The sequence below is a fragment of the Oryctolagus cuniculus genome, chromosome 12 (assembly GCF_964237555.1).
Source record: "Oryctolagus cuniculus chromosome 12, mOryCun1.1, whole genome shotgun sequence".
Classification (NCBI taxonomy): domain Eukaryota; kingdom Metazoa; phylum Chordata; class Mammalia; order Lagomorpha; family Leporidae; genus Oryctolagus; species Oryctolagus cuniculus.
In genome coordinates, this window is record NC_091443.1 from 114,691,184 (window position 1) to 114,717,316 (window position 26,133).

General features: G+C 38.8%; 1 pseudogene; it reads right to left on the reverse strand.

Annotated features, from left to right (window-relative positions):
- Positions 1-24,931, reverse strand: LOC138844816 (E3 ubiquitin-protein ligase TRIM13-like; annotated as a pseudogene).
- Between the last annotated feature and the right edge of the window lie 1,202 nt (positions 24,932-26,133).

The window sequence follows — 26,133 nt, forward strand, 5'->3', positions numbered from 1 at the left end:
GAAGACATTTTACAAAGGTATAACAACTATGGACTAAAAGAGTGTCCTAAAACACCTTCATGCAGTTCAGCAACTAAGTCATTTCTGGAATGAACAATGTGGATAACTAGGTTAGGATAGTGCTTCTGTTAGGACTCAAGTCAAAGTCACAAGGTATGTAGTAACAATTTACACATTTTATGAGGAAAGATCGACTCTGAAACAGGGACTGTTTAAAAATCACATACTGAGATATAGCCAACATATTCAGATGGGCAGATTTGGATGAAATGAAAACTTCAGTGGAAACAAAACTGAAAGTCATAATCCTGGGGATGCCACTTAGTTTTACCAATGTAAAGAGAAGAATTATTATTTCAAGGTACAACACACATTGATAGGCTAAAATGAGAAACTATAAGCAATTCAAATACCAAAATGTTCCATACTGAATCACAAAAATGGGATTTTCAGATTAATCCAACTTGTATTGTCTCATAGAATTTAAGAAGTTGTTCTGGTTCTGTGGATCTTCAATTGCTCTTCACACAGAATATTTTCTTCTTCTTAGAAACAATGTCTCCTGAATGGCTCTGTAATCAGCATGAAAGTGTAGGAAATGGCTTTTCAGAGTGGCTGGGCAAACATGCTTCCGAAGTGATTCATTGTATCATTTTATAATATCTGCAGATTTACACATGGAACTTCAGGATTTCTTTTTTTTTTTTTTGTTCACTCTCAAGTCTATGGACTTCAGTTCCTAAGGCATCAATGATATTTTTTCTAAGTTTAAGTGCATAGGTCTCTAGTTCTAGTGTTTCATATCTTCAATTTCATATATCACTTAGTCAAAAATCTTGTCCTTCCAAATAAAGTCTTGTAACAACTCAGCCATCAAAATGTACCTCTGCATTAAATCTTATTTATCTAACCTGACATCTGTGGCTTTGATGTCATGAACTGCCCTTACAGATCGATCTTTCTCCAGGAGTTCAGTACGCCGTTGTACTTGCTCTGGCTGTCAGGATTGCTATAGAGGCCTTCTGTGTTAGTGTGGATAAGGATTGGTGAGACCACAGCTAATAAGGTGCACCCACCCAAAGAACATAGGCTGACAGTGAATTGCCTGCATATTCATCAAATAAAGATCATTTTAGGGATGCAGTGGGACTGAAGAAAATGAGAAAGTCAAGCAGAAAGACTACTACAAATAACTGATAAAAGTGCCAGGGAATCTTGCTAATGAATGTGACAGTGCCCTGAAGCAAAGAAAGTATCCACATCTACTAATTTGATGTTCTCACACTAACTGGTCAATGTTCTTCATCAAAGTGCTTCTGGGAAAATTAAGAGGCAGGTAAAGGGATTTCCTTGATGACCTTGATTTTCTCCCAGAATGCCTACATATGTTGCAGAAACATCATGGGTTCTGCCAAGTCTTTGAAAGCCTCAGCCATGTTAAAGGCCAATCATTGTTCCTGTAAGGTGGTGTTGAGTTGGTTAACCGCTGGGTCATAAGCTTGCAGAACTGCAAATTTCATGATCTCAAAGTCAGATAGGATTTCATTATCCTTCATTATTCTTTTGATCCAATGTTTGTTTCAACTTCTCAAAAAATTTCTTAATTTTATCTTTTTTTTTCTTAATTTCATCTTAATCTTTAGTCAGTAACTGTTGAGTATTTTCTCTTGCTAGTTTCCAGGTATCCAAGTGAGAAAGAGCATCTCCCCTACACGTTGTCTCAAAGCTCTGGAAGAGGAAATCAAAGGCATTCCTTTCCTGAGCATAGGCATCTTCAATAGATCAGAAGACATACTTGGTGTGGTCAGCAGGAATAGCACAGATCCCACAAATCAGCTGCATATCAGTCAGGCAGAAAACAATGAGGGACTGCCCCAAGAGTCCTTTGTACACGGGCATCTTGGGAGAAATCTTGATCTTGTTCTACTTTTCCACAATACCCATCAGGGAATAATTAACCTGCAACCTGCTAACTCCAGCAGCTGACATTTTCTTATGGCAGGAGGGACACTTGAATGATGATAGTCTCCACAATAAATTCTGCACAGTTCCCTCTATGAGACCTTTCAGGCGCTTTTGGCAGAAGTTATGTGAGCAAGGCAAAACTTGAGGATCATCAAACAGATTGCAACAAATTGGGCACATGAGATCTTCAAGCACTACATCACATTCAGGGAGTCTTCTGTAAGTCAGAGGGCACCAAAGACAATGGTGTTTCTAGGGAAGAAATGCTATCTTCTGGTTGAGTAAGAAGTATGAGCAGTTAGTCAGCAGCTCCATCCAGCTCTACCAGAAGGAGTGCCTCTGGCATCATGAGGGATATGCCACACCCCCTCCAGCCATGGGGGCCACGTGATATGTGCCAGGAATGGCTGCAAGATGGATTCATGGCCCCACATTACTTCTTTATCATTTTTCAAAAGGGAACATTCCTCAGTCATTAGATGAGTCAGTGCTGTAAGAAAAGAACATGTTTTAAATTGGTTGGCTAAATGAAGATGTTTTCCCTGTTTCTTCCAGTATGACAAATCCTACAGATACTAAACTCTAGACTCTTTTAGACAAAACAAAATGTAATTAAAATGTCAGTAGTTATAAGATCTATTTTTTGATTTACATCCTTATTTCACTGTTTGTCAAACATTTTTCTTCAAGCTCATTTTCTCCAAACCCTTGTATAAAATAAAACCCAATGTCCAGTTCTCATTGATCATGCAGATAATATCAACTGATTCAAACAAAGAGAGCTCTCAGAACCGTAATAGCTTAACCTCACCACACCTGCACTGCATGCAGTTCCTGAGGAACTATCAAAGTCTTCAAACATCATTGCTTGGAAACTAGTGGTTTAGATGAAATGTTTTAATCTATGTTTACTTTGCATAGTGTGATTGGTCTCCCGTTACTGATATGCCCATGTAGGAGCCATGAAGTTCAAGTTCTTGAATGATTTTCTTTGATAAAGAACATTAGAAAGTAGAAAATGTTAATGAAAATTTTTTTTTCTAATCGGATCGGTGGCTCTAGCGGCACAAATATTTTCAGCAGAGGGACAGTATTTTAAAATAAAAAGCTTAATGGAAAATCTAACATGTAAAACATATTAAGCCATTTTACATGTAAAATCATGATTTAAAATGTTAATATTCATGAGTGACCCAACCACTAATTAAGTGCAATGTAAGACATTTGCAGGTTTAAAATTACCAAACATTATATTTGCATCAGATGTTATGGTAAGTACTAAAGTTACATACTGGTGAACAAAATTAACATAACCCCACCCATATCAATCTGACAGTCCAAAAGAGAAAAACTTAAATAACCAAAGAAAAACCTATAAATCTTATGAAAAGTCAATATGTTAGACTCAACATTAAATTTATTTCTACATTTTAATGATCTAACATTAAAAATCCAAGTATAAATAAATAAGTAAAAATTATTTCTTAAAAAGTCAGCCCCTGGTATTCTCTAAGACCATTTTTCATTTAAACAAAGATGACAAAAGAAGTGTTATTCTTGAATTTATAGTAAATTCATTTACCTTAACAACAGACATTAATATGATAGTCAATGTGTTAAAAGCATTTCAATGGATACTTTCATTAGTTTCAAAAATAATTTCATAGAAAATGAATGTCAGCAAATATTTTGAACATTTTTGATAAAATGAAAATAAATGCCCCTAAACAATTTTTTTAAAGATTATTTATTTATTTATTTATTTGACAGGTAGAGTTACAGACAGGGAGAGAGAGAAAGCTTTTCCTTCCAATGGTTCACTCACCAAATGGCCTCCATGGCCAGAGCTATGCCAATCCAAAGCTAGGAGCTAGGTCCTTCTTCCTGGTTTCATGTGGGTGCAGGGGCCCAAGCACTTGGGCCATCCTCCACTGCCTTCCTGGGCCACAGCAGAGAGCTGGACTGGAAGAGGAGCAACCAGGACTAGAACTTGGTGCCCATATGGGGTGCTGGTGCTGTAGGCAGAGGATTAACCTAGTGCACCACCATGCCACCCCACCCCTAAACAATTTAAAATATTGTCAATATAGTGTAAGTTTTTCTCTTAAAGAGGTACAGGGAAGACATTTTATTTCATCCTGAAGTGACAGGTAATCTCTTAGTGTTAAACTCTTACAGTAAAAATGATGCTTGTGTTCACATACATGCACTCTTGTACATATAAATGTCATGCATTTCTTCCAAAACTATGCATACTATACATAAGTAAATAAAAATAATAAATGTTATAAATATTCATTACTTATACATCCATTTTTTTAAAGTTTTTGTTTAATTGGTGACTCTCAATTTTCTTTTATTTTAAAGATTTATTTCTTTATTTGAAAGAGTTACTCAGAGAGAGATGGAGAGGCAGAGAGAGAGAGAGGTCTTCCATACACTGGTTCACTCCCAATTGGCCACAATGGCCGGAACTGTGCTTATCTGAAACCAGGAGCCAGAAGCTTCTTTCAGGTCTCCCACATGGGCACAGGGGCCCAAAGACTTGGACCATCTTCTACTGCTTTCCCAGGCCATAGCAGAGAGCTGGATTGGAAATGGAGCAGCCAGGACTCAAACCAGTGCCCAAATGGGATGCCAGCACTGCAGACAGCAGCTTTACCCACTACATCACAGCACTGGCCCCACATATACATCATTTCTATAAAGCATTTTTTTTTCCCCAGAAAACAACTATTTCGTCTTTTGTATCAACATGTGGTACTTGTAAAACTTAGGGAGTATAATCCAATATTTCAAAACATGTATAAGTAGATCAATCAAGTAATTAGTGTTTCCATTTCCTTATAGTTTTTTTCTAAGCTCATCAGCTCCTCCCCTCTAATTGTTCATATAGTATATAATGCAATATTGTGATCTATAGTTTCTTTGCTGTACTGGGAAAGCTAAGAACTGATTATTCCTATATAACTAGATTTTCATAACTATTACCTGATGTCATCTGCCCCTCTTCCCTCATCTTTATTTTAATTAAAATTATTTTAGAATTAAAATATTTTAATTTTAAAATTGGTTATCTTCTATAATGACTCCAATTCTAACTTTCTCACAAGCATACTAGTATTTTAAAGCTGAATATCATATGATTATTTTGTATATGAAAAATATAAAAACACCATTGCCTCCGCCTTGCAGTGCTGGTACACTGGGTTCTAGTCTCAGTTGGGGCACTGGATTCTGTCCCAGTTGCCCCTCTTCCAGGCCAGCTCTCTGCTGTGGCCAGGGAGTGCAGTGAGGGATGGCCCGAGTCCTTGGGCCCTGCACCCCATGGGAGACCAGGATAAGTACCTGGCTCCTGCCATTGGATGAGCACGGTGCACCGGCTGCAGCGTGCCAGCTTCGGCCGACATTGGAGGGTGAACCAACGGCAAAGGAAGACCTTTCTCTCTGTCTCTCTCTCTCTCTCACTGTCCACTCTGCCTGTCAAAATAGATAAATAAATAAATAAATAAATACCATTGGTACTCCAAGATGTGCAATAAGTATTGTCATTCTGACTGCATTTTTAAATATAAAGACATGTAAACATGTAATTTCTTTATTTTCTACTGTGAGGCACACAAGTATGCCTCTATTTTTACTCATCTTATCCTAGAAGAAATAGATAAATTCTTGGACACTTACAACATACTTAAATTGAGCCATGAAGATGTAGAAAGCCTAAACAGACACATAACAAAGACAGAAATTGAATTAGTAATGAAGACCCTCACAACAAAGAAAAGCCCTGGACTGGATAGATTCACTGCTGAATTCTACCAAATACTTAAAGAACTAACCAATTCTTCTGAAATTTTTTAATAAATTGAAAGGGAAAGAATCCTCCCAAATTCTTTCTATGAAACCAGCATCACCTTAATTGTTAAAGCTGAAAAAGATGTAACAGAAAAAGAGAATTACAGACAAATTTCCCTGATGAACATAGACACAAAAATTTTCAACAAAATTCTGGCCAATTGAATCCAACAACACAACAAAAAGATCATTCACCTGAACCAAATGTGATTCATTCCTGGTATGCAGGGATGGTTCAACATTTGCAAATCAATGTGATACATCACATCAACAAATTGAAGAACAAAAACCATATGCTTATTTCATTAGATGCAGAGAAAGCATTTGACAAAATACAACACCCTTTCATGATGAAAAATCTAAGCGAATTGGGTTTAGAGGAACATTCTTCAACACAATCGAGGCAATTCATAACAAACCAATGACCAACTGATACTGAATGGGGAAAAGTTGGAAGCACTCCCACTAAGATCCGGTACCAGTCAGGGATGCCCACTCTCACCATTGCTATTCAATATAGTACTGGAAGTTTTAGCCAGAGTCATAAGGCAAGAAAAGAAATCAAACAATTCAGGAAAGAGGATGTCAAACTATCTCTATTTGCAGATGACATGATTCTATATATAGAGGACCCAACAGAATCCACTAAGAGGTTACTGGAACTCATAGAAGAGTTTGATAAAGTAGCAAGATATAAAATCAATACACAAAAACCAACAGCCTGTGTATACACAGACAATGCCATGGCTGAGAAAGAACTTCTAAGGTCAATCCCATTCACAATAGCTACAAAAAAGTTAAATACCTTGGAATAAACTTAACAAAGGATGTCAAAGATCTCTACAATGAAAATTACAAAACATTAAATAAAGAAATAAAAGAAGACACAAAAAATGGACAAATTTTCCATGTTCATGGATTGGAAGAATCAATACATCAAAATGTCCATTCTTCAGAGAGTAATTTACAAAGTCAATGTGATACCAATCAAAATATCAATGTCACTCTTCTTAGATCTAGAAAAAATGATGCTTAAATTCATATGGATCCACAGGAGACTTTGAATAGCTAAAACAATCTTATACAACAAAAACAAAGTTGGAGACATCACAATACCATACTTTAAGACATCATACAAGACAATTATAATCTAAACAGCCTGGTACTGGTACAAAAACAGATGGACAGATCAGTGTAACAGACTAGAAACACCAGAAATCAATCCAAACATTACAGCCAACTTATATTTGACCAAGGAGCTAACCAATCCCTGGAGGAAGGGCAGCCTCTTCAACAAATGCTGCTGGGAAAACTGGATTTCCACATGCAGAAGTATGAGACAAGACCCCTACCTTACACCTTACACAAAAATCCACTCAACATGGATTAAAGATATAAATCTATGATCTGATTTCATCAAATTATTAGAGAACATTGGGGAAACCCTGAAAGACATTGGCCAGGCAGAGTTCTTGGAAAAGACCCTGGAGGCACAGGCAGTCAAAACCAAAATTAGCAAACAGGATTACTTCAAATTGACAAGTTTCTGTATGGCAAAAAGAAACAGTCAAGAAAAAGAAGAGGCAACCAACAGAATGGGAGAAATTATTCACAAATTATTCAACTGATAAAGGATTAATAACCAGAATCTAAGAGATCAAGAAACTCCACAACAACAAAACAATCAACCCAGTTAAGAGATGGGCCAAGGACTTAAACAGACATTTTTCAAAAGAGGAAATCCAAATGACCAACAGACACATGAAAAAAGGTTCAGGATCATTAGCTATCATGGAAGTGCAAATCAAAACCACAATGAGGCTTCACCTCACTCTGTTTAGAATGGCTTTCATACAGAAATAAACAAACAATAAATGATGGTGAGGATTTGGGGGAAAAGGTACACTAATTCACTGTTGGTGGGAATGCAAACTGGTAAAATCACTATAGAAGACAGTTTGAAGATAGTTCAGAAATCTGAATATAGTCCTATCATATGACCCAGCCATCCCATTCCTTAGAATTTACCCAAGGGAAATGAAATCAGCCATCAAAAGAGTTATCTGCACTTTCATGTTTATTGCACCTCAATTCACAATAGCTAATATATGGAATTAACAACCTAGTCACCCATCAATGGAAGATGGGTCATTTGCAACAAAATGGATGAATCTGGAAAAATCATACTTAGTGAAATAAGGCAGTCCCAAAGGGACAAATACCATATGTTCTCCCTATTCTGTGACAACTAACAGAGCACCTAAAAGGAAACCTGTAGAAGTAAAATTGATACAATGAGAAGCAAAGACTTGAACAGCCCTTGTCTTGAATGTCAAGGAACAGCTTATTATCTCATTTTTTTCTACATAATACCATTGGTTGTACTCTTTACTTAAAATAGAATTAATCATAGGTGTATTAATTCAATGGAAAATATATCCCAGTAAAAAATAAGGGTGGAAATAAGAGAGATACAAGCTGTACAGTTTGGAGCACATTCCCACAGACTTACCTAAGGGTAAGCCTAAAAACGTGCCATGAGACTCTCAATCTCATTAAGCTGGATGGCTTCAATGCCACCTTATGTATTACAGTGATTATATTAAGTGCATAATTGATCATATAGATAGGGTTAAGTGTCAAAGGGATCAAATAAATAAGACCAAGTGTCTGGTAATAACAATAGATAGAATTAAAAAGCAGAGATGTTCCAACATGGGAAGCAGACTGCACAGTGGACTCATAGTATGAGAAATGCCCTAAACAGCACTCTGACCTCAGAATCAGCCCTTAAGGCATTCAGATCTTCCTAAAAAGCCCATGAGAGCATTTCAGGTATGGAGAGCCAAGACATTGTGGCAAAAAATGTTCTACATGAAGGATCTGTGTGAGTGAGATCCCATTGGAAAGAAGGGGCCATCAAAGAAGGATGTACTTTTCTCTGAAGAGAGGAGAGAACTTCCACTTTGCTTATGGCCCTGTCTAAATATTGCTGGGGTTTGTGGACTCAAAAGACTTCCATAGACTTTGCAGCTCATGTCAAGAGATTCAGGTGATCATTGACACCATAAATAAGAGTTAATTGTTCAATCAACAACTGGAGTCCTGTGCACTTACTCCCCATGTAGGACCTCTGTCTTGAATGAGTTGTACTATGATAATTAATTGCAAAACTTGTTTTCAAACAGTACTGTATACTGTGTGCATGTGTGTACAAATTGTTTAAATCTGTACTTAGTACAGAGTTGGTCTTTTATATATAAAGTTAATTAATAATGAATCTTAATGAAGAATGGGATGGGAGAGGGAGTAGCCAGTGGGCTTGGAGGGCAGAAATGGGGAGGAAGAACCACTATATTCTTAAAGCTGTACTATGAAATTTGTATTCATTAAATAAAAGCTTTCTTTTAAAAAAGAGACTATTGGAACTCCCATATGTGCTTGATAAAGTAGCAGGATATAAAATCAACACACAAAAATTATCTTCCTTTGCAAATGCAGACAATACCACAGCTGAGAAAGAACTTGTAAGATCAATCCCAATAGCTGCAAAGACAGGCAAAGACAGGTGGCAACATATCAAAAGTCACTGCACAGGTGGCTGAGATGACAACTCCACCACCACAAACACAAAACCCACCACCTAAACCCATTGGCACTTGGGGACCAACCTGATCAGAGCAACTCAGGAATACCTGGTTTACAGGTGGCTCAGCCTTGGTAGACCCTGGAAAGGTGCAGCCTGTAGACCCTCAGATAGAATGATCCTGACAAAAGAGGGAATAGACAATTCAGCACAACATGCAGAAACGCTTGCAATTTGGTTAGCAGTAGAAAAAACAATCCAAGAAGGACACAAACACATTTACATTTGCAATAATTCACAGTGCTCATACAATGCATTCATAATTTCGCCTAGTAAATGGAAAAAAAATAATTGGCAAATCTGTGGTAAAGATATATGGTCCAATGAGACATGTGCTAAGATATCTGAGTCTAAATAAACTTAAAATAATGATTTAACAAACTTAAAATAATGATTACTCATGTAGATGCCAGTACTAATAAACCCCATCATGAAGCACAATACAATGAGGTGGTAGACAGATTTAGATCAAATAGCAACTATTAGCTAAAAAAAAAACCTAATAATTGGTAAATTAACATACCTAAATTGAAAATCACTAAACAAAATTGAGAATATAAAGTAAAAATACACTAAAATTAAAGAAAAATCCAAATGGAAAATAGTTAATACTGATCCATTAGAGATAACAAAAGAAACTCTTCAATTACATCAATGGCTAGGACATATAGGAACACATGCAATGTACAAATGGGTTCCTGATTGAAACCTACCCATTACGTGGCAACAGTGTAAGAATGCTATTAAAATGTGTACAGATTGTCCAAATATATCACCAAGATTTATACACAGAGAACCACCATTAAATTATAAAATTAGAACATTTAGCTGTTTACTACAAATAGACTTTATAGATCCATTCATTACTCAAGCTCCAAAAGAAATATGCATGTACAATAGTAGACACTGAAACAGGACTGGAAATTGCTAGAGAATGCAAACACCCAAACCAGGACAACACTATTAGTATTTACGGACATGGATTTCACTCTTGGGAGTCCCAATAGTGATTGAAAGTGATCAAGGATCCCACTTTATGGGATATAAAAGATGGGCAGAAAATTTTGACATCATATTGAACTGGGGCTGGTGCTGTGCCGCCATGGGTTAACATCTTGGCCTGAAGCACTGGCATCCCATATGAGTGCCAGTTTCTAGTCCTGACTGCTCAACTTCCTATCCAGCTCTCTGCTATGGCCTGGACAAATAGTACAAGATGGCCCAAGTCCTTGGGCCTCCACACCTGCATGGGAGACCTGGAGGAAGCTCCTGGCTCCTGGCTTCAGATTGGTGCAGCTCCGGTCATTGAGGCCAATTGAGGAGTGAACCATCGAGTGCAAGACCTCTCTCTCTCTCTCTCTCTCTCTCTCTCTCTCTCTTTCTCTCTCTGCCTCTCCTTTCTCTGTGTAACTCTGACTTTCAAATAAATCAATCAATAAAAAATAATATGGAACTACCATATGGCATATAATCCACATGCTAGTGGTAACATAGAAAGGTTTAACAGATGAATTAAACCTGAAATACTTCAAGACAATAATAATAAAAAAATTGCAAAATGCCCTAGACATTGCAGTTTTTGAATTAAACTCCAGAACAAGAATAAACACAGAACACCCACATAAAGCATAACACAAAATGCCAATGATTTATTAGAAGTAACACCACAACAAAATTCAAAACACAAAGTCAAACCTTATAAGTTAATTTAAAAAAAAACATTTAAGGATCAAATGTTACCCTCACAAGAAATTATAGCTAACAGACCAGGAAACACATACTGGACTACAAGCAATAAAGAACAATTAAAACTCCCAAGGAGAGATGAGTTAATATTTTTTGTAAACTCAGGTCAATACTCTTATACTGGGGCTAGCACTGTGGTGCAGCAAGTTAATGCCCTGGCCTGAGGTGCCAGCAAGCCATATGGGCACCATTTGAGACCCAGCTGCTCCACTTCTGATCCAGGTCACTGCTGTGGCCTGGGAAGGCAGTGGAAGATGGCTCAAGTCCTTGGGCCCCTGCACCCATGTGGGAGACCCAGAGGAAGCTCCTGGCTCTTGGCTTCAGATCGGCACAGCTCCAGCCATTTTGGCCAACCAACGGATGGAAGACCTCTCTCTCTTTCTCTGCCTCTCCTCTCTCTGTGTAACTCTGACTTTCAAATAAATGAATAAATCTTTAAAAAAAAAACTTGTGCTTATCTGAAGTAGGATCATGCCAGCAAATAGCCAACCCAATCTGGATCCATCAACAATACAGGCCATCACTACCTTCATAAAACCATTACTGCCCTTGGATGGATTTATGACAACCAACTACTAGACATCCTGGTGAGTATCCTGCACAAGAGTCCAACCTCAGAGTTTGAGCCCAACATCTTCAACATTTACACTGACACAGACATTAAATTTAACACTCAATAACACTGATCTACCCTGATGATGGGATGCCAATCTGCCTGTGCAACCCCATGAAATCAACTTCAAGGTTCTTCCAAACATGCTTCCTACAATATATACAACCTGTTTAACCTTTACTGTGGTTGTCCTGTCTTGACATTAACATTTTATGAACAGTCAGTGAACAGCAGTGACTGGTAGAGAAAGCTCATCTCCAACTACACCTTCTGTTTGATCAAAACCTTAAAAGAATAAAATTCAATGGATATTAATAATTGGACTATAATCAGTACAAACCCATATACATATATGGTAGAACTGCAGAGCCCAGAAGGAATTATACAAAGATTCCATTCATCACCTTTTACACTGGATCAATTCCCAATTGGATACACAACCCAGGAATGTGAATAAAGAGCCCAGGAGTGTATGGAAACAGATGAAAATTATGAAGATTTCATCTTGATTGATGATGAGACAGATGGCATTGGTATAAATCAAGAATAGTTCATCAAAAATATAATAACCTATATCGATGACTTACTTCCACAATTAAATATTCATCATCTCACCATTGTATACCAATTATTGGGATGACCAATTAGAAGACATCTTGACAAACTTTACTACTGCTCCTGAGACAGAAACAGAATAGTATGAGATGCCTCATCATTTCCTATATTATCCTTCAATTTCTTCAAATTTCAATCTCAAGCCCCCCCCCCCATATTTCACCACCAACCCTGCTACTCCAATCTACAATCATACTGACAATCTGGAAACATCTTGATGAAAACATTACCAAAGTGGCCAGACACTTTGATCATAAATAGCTTGCCAAAAAATCTCTTATAACATTAATAACTTTTATGCCAAATATGCCTTCTGCTTTTATGTAAGTCAGTATGTTTATACAGAACAATGCAAAGAATACTGCAAAGCAAATAGAAGATATAGTGTCTGGCAAGCAGAGTTTTGGCCAGTGAACAATTTGGCAGAGCTTTGACAAGATGCAGCAGATCCACTCAGCCATCACTTGGAATAAGCCATTGTTGCCCAAGAGGATGGAAAGCAGTTGTGAGGCTTGATTTTTATCCCCTCTCTGGGGTAGGTGGGCAGTGATTGTGATCTAGGGCATCCTCAATCACAAGCCCATCCTTTTTGGGTGTCACCAACCAGAAGTTGGTTTTGGGTGTGGCCAATGGTGTGATAGAAGCCTTCTGAGTGAGACCAATTGTGATACGGTAAAGTGGGTGAAGTAAAGTAGTGGCCAACTGGTTGGCTGCTTCTTTATGATGTAATGTTCTTCTGTCCTTATGGTGCTGACAAGCTGTGTCTGTTTCTGGCAGAAGATCTGGGCAGTTCCTCGTGCTTAGTAGCATTAGCTAAAGTAACTCGATCTTGGTTTGATTTTTCTCTTTCTTTTTGGGCTAGTGGTGCTCTGTAACTCTTTTGGGACTCCTGCAGGATTCCCTACAATGTGCCAGCAGGAGTTGTTTATTTTGAAATTGGAGATATAGATTCAATGGGGATCCTTGAGAAGACAAAGTGGGAAAGTCACACTCAATTGTTGCTGACTTCCCTTTGTCAACTCAATTCCTCTGTCTGAATTAATGTTATACCTCCCACATAGTGATTAGCGCTTGTAATTTCAAGCCGCTTATCAATGACCTGAGTACTAATACATATTTTGTGTTAAATCTACAAAAATGTATATAATGTAGCTGCTGTGGTAAACATAAAAAGAGTGATAATCAGAGTGGAATTGACTGAGGATCTTACAAGAATTAAGATCCAAGTCAATCTTGTAATAATCATTAATGAAAATATATACATTCATGCATCTCATGTCTGATTAGGTTTAGTCCTATATTAATTCATTTAATATTCTTTAGAAACAGACATAGATAAGATAAATACCACTTTCCTCTTCACCATCCACAGAAAACCTGCTCCCTGAGTTAATCATTCTATTAAGTTTAATTTTCTCAAGCATTTTTAGCCATGTCTACATATAGAATGCATAACAAAGATGAGAATTCTCATTTTATGCATACTTGATTTTGGAATATTAGTGTATAAAGTGTTACATGAATTCAAATAATTAAATGTACATGTTTTAAAATGATCTGAAATACAAATTTTTAATTACTTATGGAGATATTATTTTCACTTAATTATCATGTAACTTTTCCATTCAGAGTGTACAATTGAGTGGTTTTAACAGATATATGGAATCATGATGGCTGTCAATTAAGAACACATTTACCACTTCAGCTACAAACTCAGTACCCTATAACTGTTCCTTAATGATGGCTTCATCCCTCCAACCCAAACTAAACACAAATCTAGTTAGTTTTTTTCATAGAATTTTGTACTGTGAACATCCCATTTGATGGATGCAGGTTTCCAAGAGTTCCCATGCCCAATGTGGAGCCCATCCACAAGTTGGGCCTGGGGCCCACCTCACAATTGCACTCACAGTGCACAGGAACAGCAACAGGCCCATGGAAAGGAGGAGAAGTAGAGATGATTTCTCACATCCAAGGTATCCAGTCAACTGGCAGAAAGGAAAACTTCCCATTCTTGGCTTCACACAATTGGACTGCAGTTTACTGACAATGATTCAGGAGAGGAGAGGGAAAGAGAAAATCTAAATTCAAATATCACTGAATTTCCATGCTGTTACTTAATCTTAGCAGATTTAAAAAAAAAAAGATTTATTTATTTGGAAAGCAAATTTGCAGAGAGTCAGAGGCAGAGAGAGAGAGAGAGAAAGAAAGTCTTCCATCCACTCATTCACTCTCCAGATGGCTGCAACTACCAGACATACACTGATCCAAAGCCAGAAGGCAGGAGCTTCTTTCAAGTCTCCCAAGAGGGTTCAGGGGCCCAAAGGCTTGGGCCATCCTCTACTGCTCCCCGAGACCATAGCAGAGAGCTGGATCAGAAGTGGAGCTTTACCCACTATGCCACAGCACCAGCCTCAATCTTAGTAGATTTTAGCAGTTATGTTTTCATTCATGGCTGTTTTTGAGACCATTTAAAGAGCATTTAGAGGGTTGGATTTCTGTTTATATTTAAGGAATTTTCACCAATTTAAGAATAATGTAGGTCTATATAACTACTTGGTGGCCTATAAGAAATCTTTATAAAGATCTTTCAATTGTAATGAATTGTAATGAACAAGTAATTCATGAATTACTTGTAATTGTCATACAGTAATGACACATTAACTCTGACAATTAACATCATCAATCAATTGTCAATATCCTGAGAGTCACATGGTTATTGACATCCTTTGGAGGCTTTGAGGAAGCCAAAGTGTCATATGTTTTGTTATACTTTAGCAATTAAAAAATTCTAGAGGCCAGAGTTCTGGTGTAGCAGGTAAAGCTGCCGCCTGTGGTGCTGGCAACCCATGTGGGTGCCAGTTCAAGTCCTGGCTGCTCCACTTCCAATCCAACTCTCTGCTATGGCCTGGGAAAGCAGTGGAAGGTGGCCCAGGTCCTTGGACCCCTGCACCCATGTGGGAGACCTGGAGGAAGCTCCTGGCTCCTGGCTTTGGATCAGCACAACTCCGGCCATTGCAGACAGTTGTGGAGTGAACCAGCAGATGGAAGATCTCTCTATCTCTCTGCCTCCCCTTCTCTCTCTGTGTAGCTCTGACTTTCAAATAAATAAATACATCTTTAGAAAAAAATTCTGTACTAGTCACCCCAAGTTCATTGAATTAGTAAAATTCATTCACGTATTTAAAACACCTTTGACAATAATTTTGAAAACCTTAGATGATACATAAAATTTCAAGGAATTGAAAATTCATTGATAATGAAGTATGAACTTAATTTAATAGGTAATGAAAAGATAAACGAGAGAATATGCCAAAATTTTAGTTGCATCAATAGATTATGCCTTTTTGGATTGTTTCTTTCCTATGTGTTCTATAATCCTAATGGCTAATTTAGAGCAACAAGTTAAAATTTGCAAGGTCTTTAAGAAAACATCTCTCATGTAGACTAGTCTATATTGATGTAAGGCATGATTTCTAGAAATCATGTATTAGGAATCATGTATTCTAATGTTTACTTTTCAGGAACAATGAATGGTGGATGCCATATATATGTGTAACTGCAGATTTTATTACCATTTTTCTACTTCTCATCACAGTTAATTGTTCCCTAATTTCATCATATCAGATATTATATTGATTTTACCTATACAAAACACTTAGACATCCCATACTGGTTTGTGTATGTGTATACAAGTGTAAGTGTCTGTGTGTGTATGTGTGTTCATGCAGGTGCCATATAAGACAGCGATTGTATTGAAAATGCTGTGAGGAGCCCTACTCCTAACTTCAAATATTCAGTCCTCCTTAGAACTGCCCACCTCTGAGGCAGAGCAGTGGGTCCCTTTTCATTGTTCTGGGCTGAACTGTTTGTCCTCAAAATTCATATCTTGAAACACTAATCCCAGGGGCCAGCATCATGGCACAGGTTAATCCTCTGCCTGTGGCACCGGCATCCCATATGGGCACCAGTTCTAGTCCCACCTGCTCCTCTTCTGATCCCGCTCTCAGCTATGGCCTGGGATAGCAGTGGAGGATGGTCAAGTCCTTGGGCCCCTGCACCCGCATGGAAGACCAGGAAGAAGTACCTGGCTCTTGGCTTCAGATCGGCGCATCTCTGGTTATTAAAAAAAGAAAAGAAACACTAATCGCAAATTAAACTATTTACCAATAAAACAATTAAATAGGTAGTTGAGTTTTTTTTCCCCCCTCTCATTCTGGTGTGTTGAACTGATTTTGTCTCTTTGCTGCAAAAGGGAAATGGAAAGTTTTATTAAAAGCTGTGAGATGTTTTTATACTCTCTTTCAAAATATGGAAATGCATATTAGTCATATTTAATGTGAAAGAGTTCTGAAGTACAATGTAGTAAGCAGAAACTGGTAGGATCTTTAAGTCAAAATGGAAAATGATCTACTAATTCGAATCATATATTACTAAGTGTGATTTACCCTACCAGAGGAAACCTCCATGGTGTCTCTCACTGTTTCCTTCAGAGAAGTAGTCATTATTCAAAGATGTAGAAATACACATATTGCTAATAAGTTTCAAATGCCTGATTAAGGAATGGGAGAATTAATTTCTTGGTAGCTGTCAAATCACTGGACCGAAAACTCAGAAATAATTGACCTCTTCAAACCAAACCAAGAGATGCTGTAAACACTCAAAGGGCAAGCTCTGAGACCTGGGGCCCTTTGTGTCACTTCTTAGGAGCAGGTGCCAGGGTGTGCTCAGCCATCCCCGTCCCCACACACCAGTGGGTCTGTAACAGTAAGTCCTTTCTCAAACGTGTGATATTTGCAGCATGATGTGCGTGTGTGATTAGAGCCAACTGCGGTTGATTGGTTGCTAACTAAAAGGCTAGAGCTCAAGAGCAGCATGCAGGAGAGCAGTGGGCATGTGGAGTGGTGTCATCACAGAGAAGGGGCTGTGCTGGTGAGTTCTGCTGCCATCTGGAAGAAGTCAGTACACTGTAATTACCACTTAGCCAGTGACAGTCTGTTGCATCCAGAGCCGAAAACTTGCCCAGATGTGATTTTTATAATAAAGGTGATATGCCAAATAACTTTTTAAAAAAAGATTTATTTATTCAAAAGTCAGAGTAACACAGAGGAGAGGCAGAGAGAGAGGTCTTCCATCTGATGGTTCACTTCCCAATTGGCCGTAATGGCCGGAGCTGTGCCAATCAGAAGCCAAGAGCCAGGAGCTTCTTCTGTGTCTCACTTGTGGGTGCAAGGGCCCAAGAACTTGAGCCATCTTCTACTGCTTTCCCAGGCCATAGCAGAGAGCTGAATCAAAAGCGGAGCAACTGGGTCTTAAAGTGGCTCACATAAATGATGCTGGCACTTCAGGCCTGGGCGTTAACCCACTGCCTGATATTAAAATAGTGCACTCAGAGAATTTCATCATGACAGCCTCCATTTTGGACTACCCCTTCAGCACTGTAAGTTTCTACAGCACCAACAGCAGTGTGGGCCATGAAGGATTCTTGCTGGGAGAGATAAGAGGGAACTTTCAGCATCAGTGAGTCATGCATTAGAAAGAAAGAATTTCTGCAAATAATTTAAATCCATAACCATCAGCTTTGTTCAAAACTTCATTTTCTGTAACTGTGAAAATGAAATTAAGGGAGAGATTTGAGACAGAATTCTTAAAGATATGTGAAAGAAGGTTACTGAGTGGTACATAACTTGGCAAACCTGCAGGTTTTATATAAGGAACAGATCACCCATAAACAGCTCACTCACACCACCAGAGTGTCCAATCTTGGCTTCCTTCTCTTCAGCTTCACCTCCACTATCAGCAATTTTATTCCTGTTTTAGAGTTTAGGCTCTCTTTAGTTCAATTTGAAGGTATAATCACAGGATATCACTACTCCCAATCTAGGTAATACTAGCAAGCAAAAACACAGTGTCTTCAGTGTCAAACACTGTTCAGTATTATGCCAAACTTATTAAAGAACATGATACAGGAATTTTTACAATGATGGAATAATAAAAATCATTAGAGCAATTTATCAGGTTTATAGTGCACACAAAAAGAAAGTGCTGTCAGTGTGTCAAATGTAGAGCACAGCGTGCAAATTGTTGAGTATTATCAGGGAGAAGTGAAAAAATTAAGACAAATCATGCTGGGTAAAAGTATATGGGAACAAGATTTCAGCAGGCAATGTTAAGCAGGGAATCACCACATAGAAGTATGCAATCATTGTTTATTCAATGGATGCCCTAGTCTGGGTTCACAGCTGGGAGGTAGAAATACACTTGGAAATGCAGAGGTCCCTTATCCTCTTCATGATGACTTTTACCCAACCAAGACAGTATTCTCAGTCATTCTCACATGGAAGCAAGTGTCTTTTTGCCTTTATCTCAGCTGTGGGCTCTTTCAAATATGCTTCCTCCACTGCTGGACTTAAGTATCCTGCAAGGGGAGCAGATTTTCTTCCCCAGAAGAGCAGCTAGGGACAACAGTGGGGAATCAGGTGTCAATGATTGTAAAAATTTAATCAACCCTACAGAGCCCTCTAGTGGTGAATAGTCACATTCAAATGATTCATGACCCATTATTATAGCCCAATGAGGACCCCAGCAACACTCAGACCTCCCAGAGTTAATTCAACCAAAGAGGCTCTCCAGTTAGCACACCTTCTCTTGCTTGTTATTGAGAGAGGCACTTGAGGACTTAATCTAGGACAGCTTCCATGTCAGATGCTTTGACCCTCAAGAGGAGAGTTCTTGCACACAGTAATCATAAGCCTCTCTCCCTGGTCCATGTCCTTGGATGCAATGTGCAAGCTTCATGACACAGAAAAATTAACAAAAAGAAAGAAAGAAAAAAAAAGAAAAATAACAAAGAAAAGAAAAAGAAATAAAGAGAAAGAAGAAAAAAGAAAGAAGAAAAGAAAAAGAAATAAAAAGAAGAAAGAAAAAAGAGAGAAAAAGAGAAAGAAAGGAAGAAAGAATGAAAGAAAGAAGAAAGAAAAAGAGAAAAAGAGGAAGGAAGGAAGGAAGGAAGGAAGGAAGGAAGGAAGGAAGGAAGGAAGGAAGGAAAAAATTGTGTTGTGATACAACTCATGGGTTTACCGTAAATTTAGATAAAGTGGGGGCCGGTGCTGTGCCACAGTCATTAAGCCTCTGCCTGTGGCACTGGTATCCCATGCAGGTACCAGTTCATGTCTCGGCTGCTCCATTTCCAATCCAGCTCTGTGCTAATGACCTGGGAAAGCAGTGGATGGTGGCCCAAGTGCTTGGACCCCTGCACCCATGTGAGAGACCCAGAAAAATCTCCTGGCTCCTGGCTTTGGATTGGCTCAGCTCTGGCCATTGTGGCCATTGGGGAGTGAACCAGCAAAGGGAAGACCTCTCTGTCTCTCTCCTGTCTGTCAAATAAGTAAGTAAATATTTAAAAAAAATAGATAAAGTGAAATTTTTCTGTGTAATTTCTGTTCTATAAAGTAAATCAGAAATTAGAGACTAAGCATAATTGGTTTTCCAATGTTTTGTAAATCAAAAATTTACCTCTTGTAGATTCATGCAGTAAAATTTACTTTTTCAAAGAGGGACAATTTTAACAAGAGCCTTCAAAGTATTTTCTATGATGAGCCAAATTCACTGTTGTCAGAAAAAAAAATTTAAATTTTAGGAAGGCCTAATAGAATGAATCAGATGTGCCTTCTATTCACATGACTTTGTGAGATTAAGAGAGAGTGCTTTGTTTCAACCTTTTTTTTTTTTTTGACAGGCAGAGTTAGACAGAGAGAGAGAGATGGAGAGAAAGGTCTTCCTTCCATTGGTTCACCCCCCAAATGGCTGCTACGGCTGGCATTGCACCAATCCAAAGCAAGGAGTCAGTTGTTTCCTCCTTGTTTCCCATGTGGGTGCAGGGCCCAAGCACTTGGGCCATCCTCCACTGCCTTCCTGGGCCACAGCAGAGAGCTGGACTGAAAGAGAAGCAACCAGGACAGAACCAGCGCCCCAACCAGGAATAGAACCCAGAGTGCCAGCGCCACAGGTGGAGGATTAGCCTAGTGAGCCATGGCGCCAGCCTGTTTCAACCTTTTTCTACTAGGCTGATGAATATTGTCACTTGAAATGTTTTCATTTAAAACTGAATTCTAATTACCAATAATCAATCATTCAAATTAGTACATGATAATAGACATTAATTACTTTTCTTTTAGTATATCATAGTGACAAAACTGCGGTAGTAGCACATTTATAGTTTGTTCTGGAGTCCTTATTAAAATATTTTTTTTCTTGAAACTGTTCTGCTTTCCTAGTTTCTTTTTCAAAAAATTATTGATTTACTTACCTGAAAGTCAGACTTTTCAGAAGAGAGAGAGGGAGAAGGAGAGAGAGGGAGACAGGGAGAGTACAAAGTACTGTTTGAAGATTACTTTTACAGTTAATTCTCATAGTACAACACATTAAGGACAGAGGTCCTACATGGGGAACAAGTGCACAGTGACTCCTGTTGTTGATTTAACAATTGACACTCTTATTTATGGTGTCAGTAATCACCCAAGGCTCTTGTCATGAGCTGCCAAGGCTATGGAAGTCTCTTGAGTTCACAAACTCTGACCTTATTTAGACAAGGCCATAATCAAAGTGGAAGTTCTCTCTTCCCTTCAGAGAAAGGTACCTACTTCTTTGATGGCCCGTTCTTTCCACCAGGATCTCACTCACAGAGATCTTTCATTTAGGTCATTTTTTGCCACAGTCTCTTGGTTTTCCATGCCTGAGAAACTCTCATGGGCTTTTTAGCCAGATCTGAATGCTTTAAGGGCTGATTCTGAGGCCAGAGTGCTGTTTAGGGCAGTTGTCATTCTATGAGTCTGCTGTGTATCCTATTTTCCATGTTGGATCATTCTCTGCTTTTTAATTCTATCAATTATTATTAGCAGGCACTGATCTTTTTTATGTAATCCCTTTGACATTTAATGCTATATTTATGATCGATTATGAACTTAAACTGATCACTTTAACTAGTAAGATGGCATTGGTAAATGTCAACTTAATGGGATTTGGAGTCCCATGACCTATGGCAAGAGAACAAATTTTTCAAATGCTGTTTAATTAAAAGCATATCCATGGGGTCTTGTATATTTTTTCTTATTTAATCTTTGAAGTACACATCTACTTATGGATTGAATTCTTAATTCTGTGTGAGGAGAAATGTAGGTCAAAGTTTTCATAATATAACAAAATTGCCTTGCAAAATATAACATGGCAAGAATTTGCATTCATGTGTACTTCTTTTCAAAGCTCAGAATCCTAAACATGTACATCTTTAGGGGTGCATATCAGATGCAAATTTTATCTGGAATATCACCTTCTAGCTTATTCACACTATTGTTCTATATGACTCATTTGTAGTACTGCAAGAGGATTCCCCCTCTATTGGACCCATTTGCAATAACACCAACCTCTTATTCATATTTTCCAGTTCACTGTAGTTATTCATTTAATCATACATTAAAAAAGACTCTAAAATCTCATTCACCATGTCTTCTGGTTAAGGATGTAAACTTGGTAACTCCAAACATTGGCAGATCCTGTGACTGCATCTGACAGAGCATATGACTAGTGTATTTATACTGGTCTAACTAAACTCATCTTTACAAAATCACTTAATATGTGTATCTGTCTATATCTAAAAGTTATACAATTTTTTGTTCATGAGTACTTCATATCATCATGCATGGATTGAGTGTTTTCACATATTCACATCACCATTCCCTTTTCATGTGGAATGGATAATATGACATAATGTCTCTACTGATGCCATAAGAGTTATACATAGGGGCTGGCACTGTGGCATGTGCTGGCATGCAGCACAAAGAACTGAGTTTCCTGAAACAGAGAGTGGGAATGTGGGGACAAGGATGCAAAGAATGGAGCCAAGACAAATCCTGATCAAGGCTCGTTTATTCAACAAGTCCAGTAGTATTTAAACATGACCAGTCATACACAAGAAGGCACACAAAAGATTTACATATCCAAAAGACTTTTGGTGTTACAAAGGGTTCCCAATAAGGTTCTTCTGCTTAACAGATCACAAAATGTTATCAATCATTGATTACAAGGGTATAATAAAACACCTAGGTGATAAATGCAGGTTTCAGGTGTGACTGATTATCTACACCATCTCTTGTGAGAAGTTTAGCAGTGAGATATGGTTCTTCCTGCCTCTTCCTGGAATCTCCTTAGCCTTTTGTCTGTGCCAGGATGTCTCCATCCATATGTTTAAGTGTAAACAAAAGGGGCGACTGCCTGTGGCTGCCCACATTTCCCCCTTTTTTATTTTTTGAGGCATTGTTCCTGTCTTAGGTTACCCATGTCTCTTCTTGTCCTTACCCGTCATTGGACACCCCAGACATCCTCTGAGGCTCCTGTCTTAGGTTGGTACAAGGAGACCAAGTCTTACCCATCATTGGAATTCAATGCCATCCTTTTTGGCTTGGGGGTGAAGCTGTGAATGCAACTTTAAAATCTCAGACCAAATGGCACCAAATGACACAGAGAGGCCTCAGAATATACAGGGGAGGCACAGAAGAAAAAGCAGGAGCAGCAATAAAGGACCCAGCAATGTCAAAACCAGGGGGTCCATTGAGGTCCACCAAAAGAAAAGGGATTAGTTAGAAACATATGCTGAAGTTCAACTTTTAGCTGCTGTACCAGATATTTTATGTAAGGAACATTATTTGAGATATTAAAGCAGCAACCTCCAGGAATCAAGTCACAGCTTATACAATCTTTCAGTAGTAAGTAGTCAATGGCAGCCCGGATGAGCAACACACCTGTCCGGACCTGATCAAGTTCTGTTAGGCAGAAAGTTAGGTATGAGCTTATGTGTGTGTGACAAAGGCCTCCGGAGAAGACTTCTATGTCCAGCATATGCATCTACATCTGAAAGCTATCCCGATAATGCTTCAGGGGCAGCCCAGTGTTCGCATCCTGCCCTGCCCCCTTCTACCTGATAACCTGCCAGGCAGAGATCCCTGCCCCTTCTGCCTGACAAATCTTCCACAATCTCCCAGATGCAGCCCAGTATCTGCATTTCAAACACCATGCTCTGGATCCCCATTCTCTAGGGGGTCCTGCTCACCCTTCCTCTAAACTCAGGATGGCACCAGCTAGACTTCCTCTTGTCTGATACCTTCAAGGGAAAACTCAGATAGGAGCTTCTTAGTATTTACAGCCATAAAATCCTTTGTTTCAGGAGGAGATGTGTGAAGACAAAAACCCATCTCCTTAAAAACCCTGGGCCTCAACCGGACTGTGCACTCAGCCTCTCTGCTGAGCCACCCGCCTGGTCTGGCCAGGTGTAATCTCTCTCTCATCATGTAACCTCACTCCCCCCCTAGTCTCTCAGGCTCTGTCTGGAGGGGTGCCCATCCATCCTTAAGGATGTCCCTTCCCTAATAAACCTTGTTATTTTACCTCCCACTACTCTCTGTCTCACACCTGAATTCTTTCTTGCACAAAGACAAGAACCCTGCAATTTCTCCAGTAACAGTTCCTCAGCAATATTGGCTAAGGCAGCAGCAGTCGTGTTCACAGTTTTCGTAACAATACATGCTAGTTCTCTTAATCCGTGTTTGCATAAGCAAGCCCAGCAGCTCCTGCCATGGAGGCAGCAAGGAAAAAAGCTTCCCAATCCCCGGGAACATGGAAATTATCAGTACATCCTTCATAAATCATACGCGTATATCTTCTTTTGTACAGATTCTTATCTGTAGGTTTGAGGAGGGGTGCAACCCATCCAAGGGAGCATTTACCCCTATCATGAGGAGCTAGAGAGCTATATGCATAATAATCACCCAGAAAAACCCATCCTTTAGGAGCTTCGCTCCCATTGAATCGAGAAAGCTGAGTTTTGTTTAATTGCCAAGGCACATAGTATAACCTTTTGGTCGAATTGCTAATTTTTAGAGAAGTAGGATTTATGCCGGTAATTTTTGTAAACTCCTTTTTAGTAGAAGGATCTCCCAGGATATTGTTAGTTAACAGGTCTGTAGGAGAATTGGCTGTATTTACACAAAAGGATGACGTATTAGCTGAGGCAGCTAAATGTAGCCAGAAATTGCTACTTTCGACAGAGAAGGAGGAATTGACCATAGAGTTACTTTAACAGTTTTAACCAATACATCAACGAGGCCTTTTTTCCAGAGTTGACAAAGGTATACCCCGGAGTCTGACAATGTGACCAGTTTTAATATGCTAAAATCAGTATTCTCCCTTTTTGATTGATCAGTCACATTAAGCCATTGATTTTCAAGTATATCCCTCCCAATACGGAACAAGGTTTGATTGTTCCTTACCCATTGTACAAACCCTGCTGTTTTAATTCCATTATCATAAGTACATGAACAATTTAGAACTACTGGCGAACCAACAGAGGTGGTAACGTAAGTTTGGCTTGATGTGAGCCGGCGAGCCAGGATCCTGATCAGCAATGTTATCATGATGATCAAGGGGCTGCTTCGTGACATTGTTTGCTGCACCAGTCGCTCAGGTAACCACTGCACTTCATTGTCTTTCTTTGAGAATATAGAAACATGTCCATGTCCCCATATTAAAACAGGGTCAGGTCCATATCACTGAGCAGTTAGAGGGTCTTTCCATTTCACATAGACTTGTTGTCTTTCGGTTTCAGGATGCCAGTGATGATCAGCTGCAAATTTCCCTTGGTTATCCAGTATTAAAAAATTTAAGATGAAGAGAGCATGTGATAGCCATTTTTGCGGGGAATGTGCTATGGCCCCATATTCCCCCTTTTTATTTTTTGTAAATGATTTTTTTTTTTAATGTGGCATGTGCATGTTCCACAATACCTTGTCCCTGGGGATTATAAGGAAGCCTGGTGATATGAGAGATGTGGAAGTTAGTACAGAAGTGCTTAAAAGAGTTGGAAGTATACGCTGGGCCATTATCAGTCTTTATTTGTATAGGGCTTCCTAAAACAGCAAAGGCCTGAAGCCAATGAGAGATGACATGTTTGGCAGCCTCACCCGATTGCGGGGTGGCAAAAACAAAACCTGAACATGTTATCTAAAGAGACATATATGTATTTTAGCTTACCAAATTTAGGGAAATGGGTAACATCCATCTGCCAAAGCTATACACCATAGTGAGGGACCCAGAGAAATGTAACACAGGAAGGGCAGGATTTTACAATTTGCCTTGCCTGTTTCTGGGTGATTCCATATCTTAGTCCTAAGGTCTGGGCATTAAGGTGATGTAAATCAGGACCATGGGACGCTTTTTAGACTTTGTCAGTCTTTCTTTAAAGGATCTGGCTTCTGAGCCAGAGACTGGAGCAGCTAGAAAGAAACTGAAGTTTAGCATCATTTTACATCTTGGCACCACTTTTAATCTAAACAGCCCAATTGGTTATTATCTCTGTGAGATGAGGGATATATCTTTTGACATCTCCAGGGGCCCCTCTGGATGTATCAAAAGTCCAGAGAATTTAAAACTTTGATTTTCAGAAAGTCTGTTGAAGGTGCCTAGAGAACTTAGAGTATCTGGTCAAAATAGAATTCCTTAACATTTAGGGCAATTTTAACACTTTTAGACCAGATCTGATCATAACAACATTTAACATAACTTTTTAAGACTTAATGCTTTTTATCAATCATAACTTAACAGACAGTAGAGTACACAGATTACTTTGGCAGAATATGGATTCTAT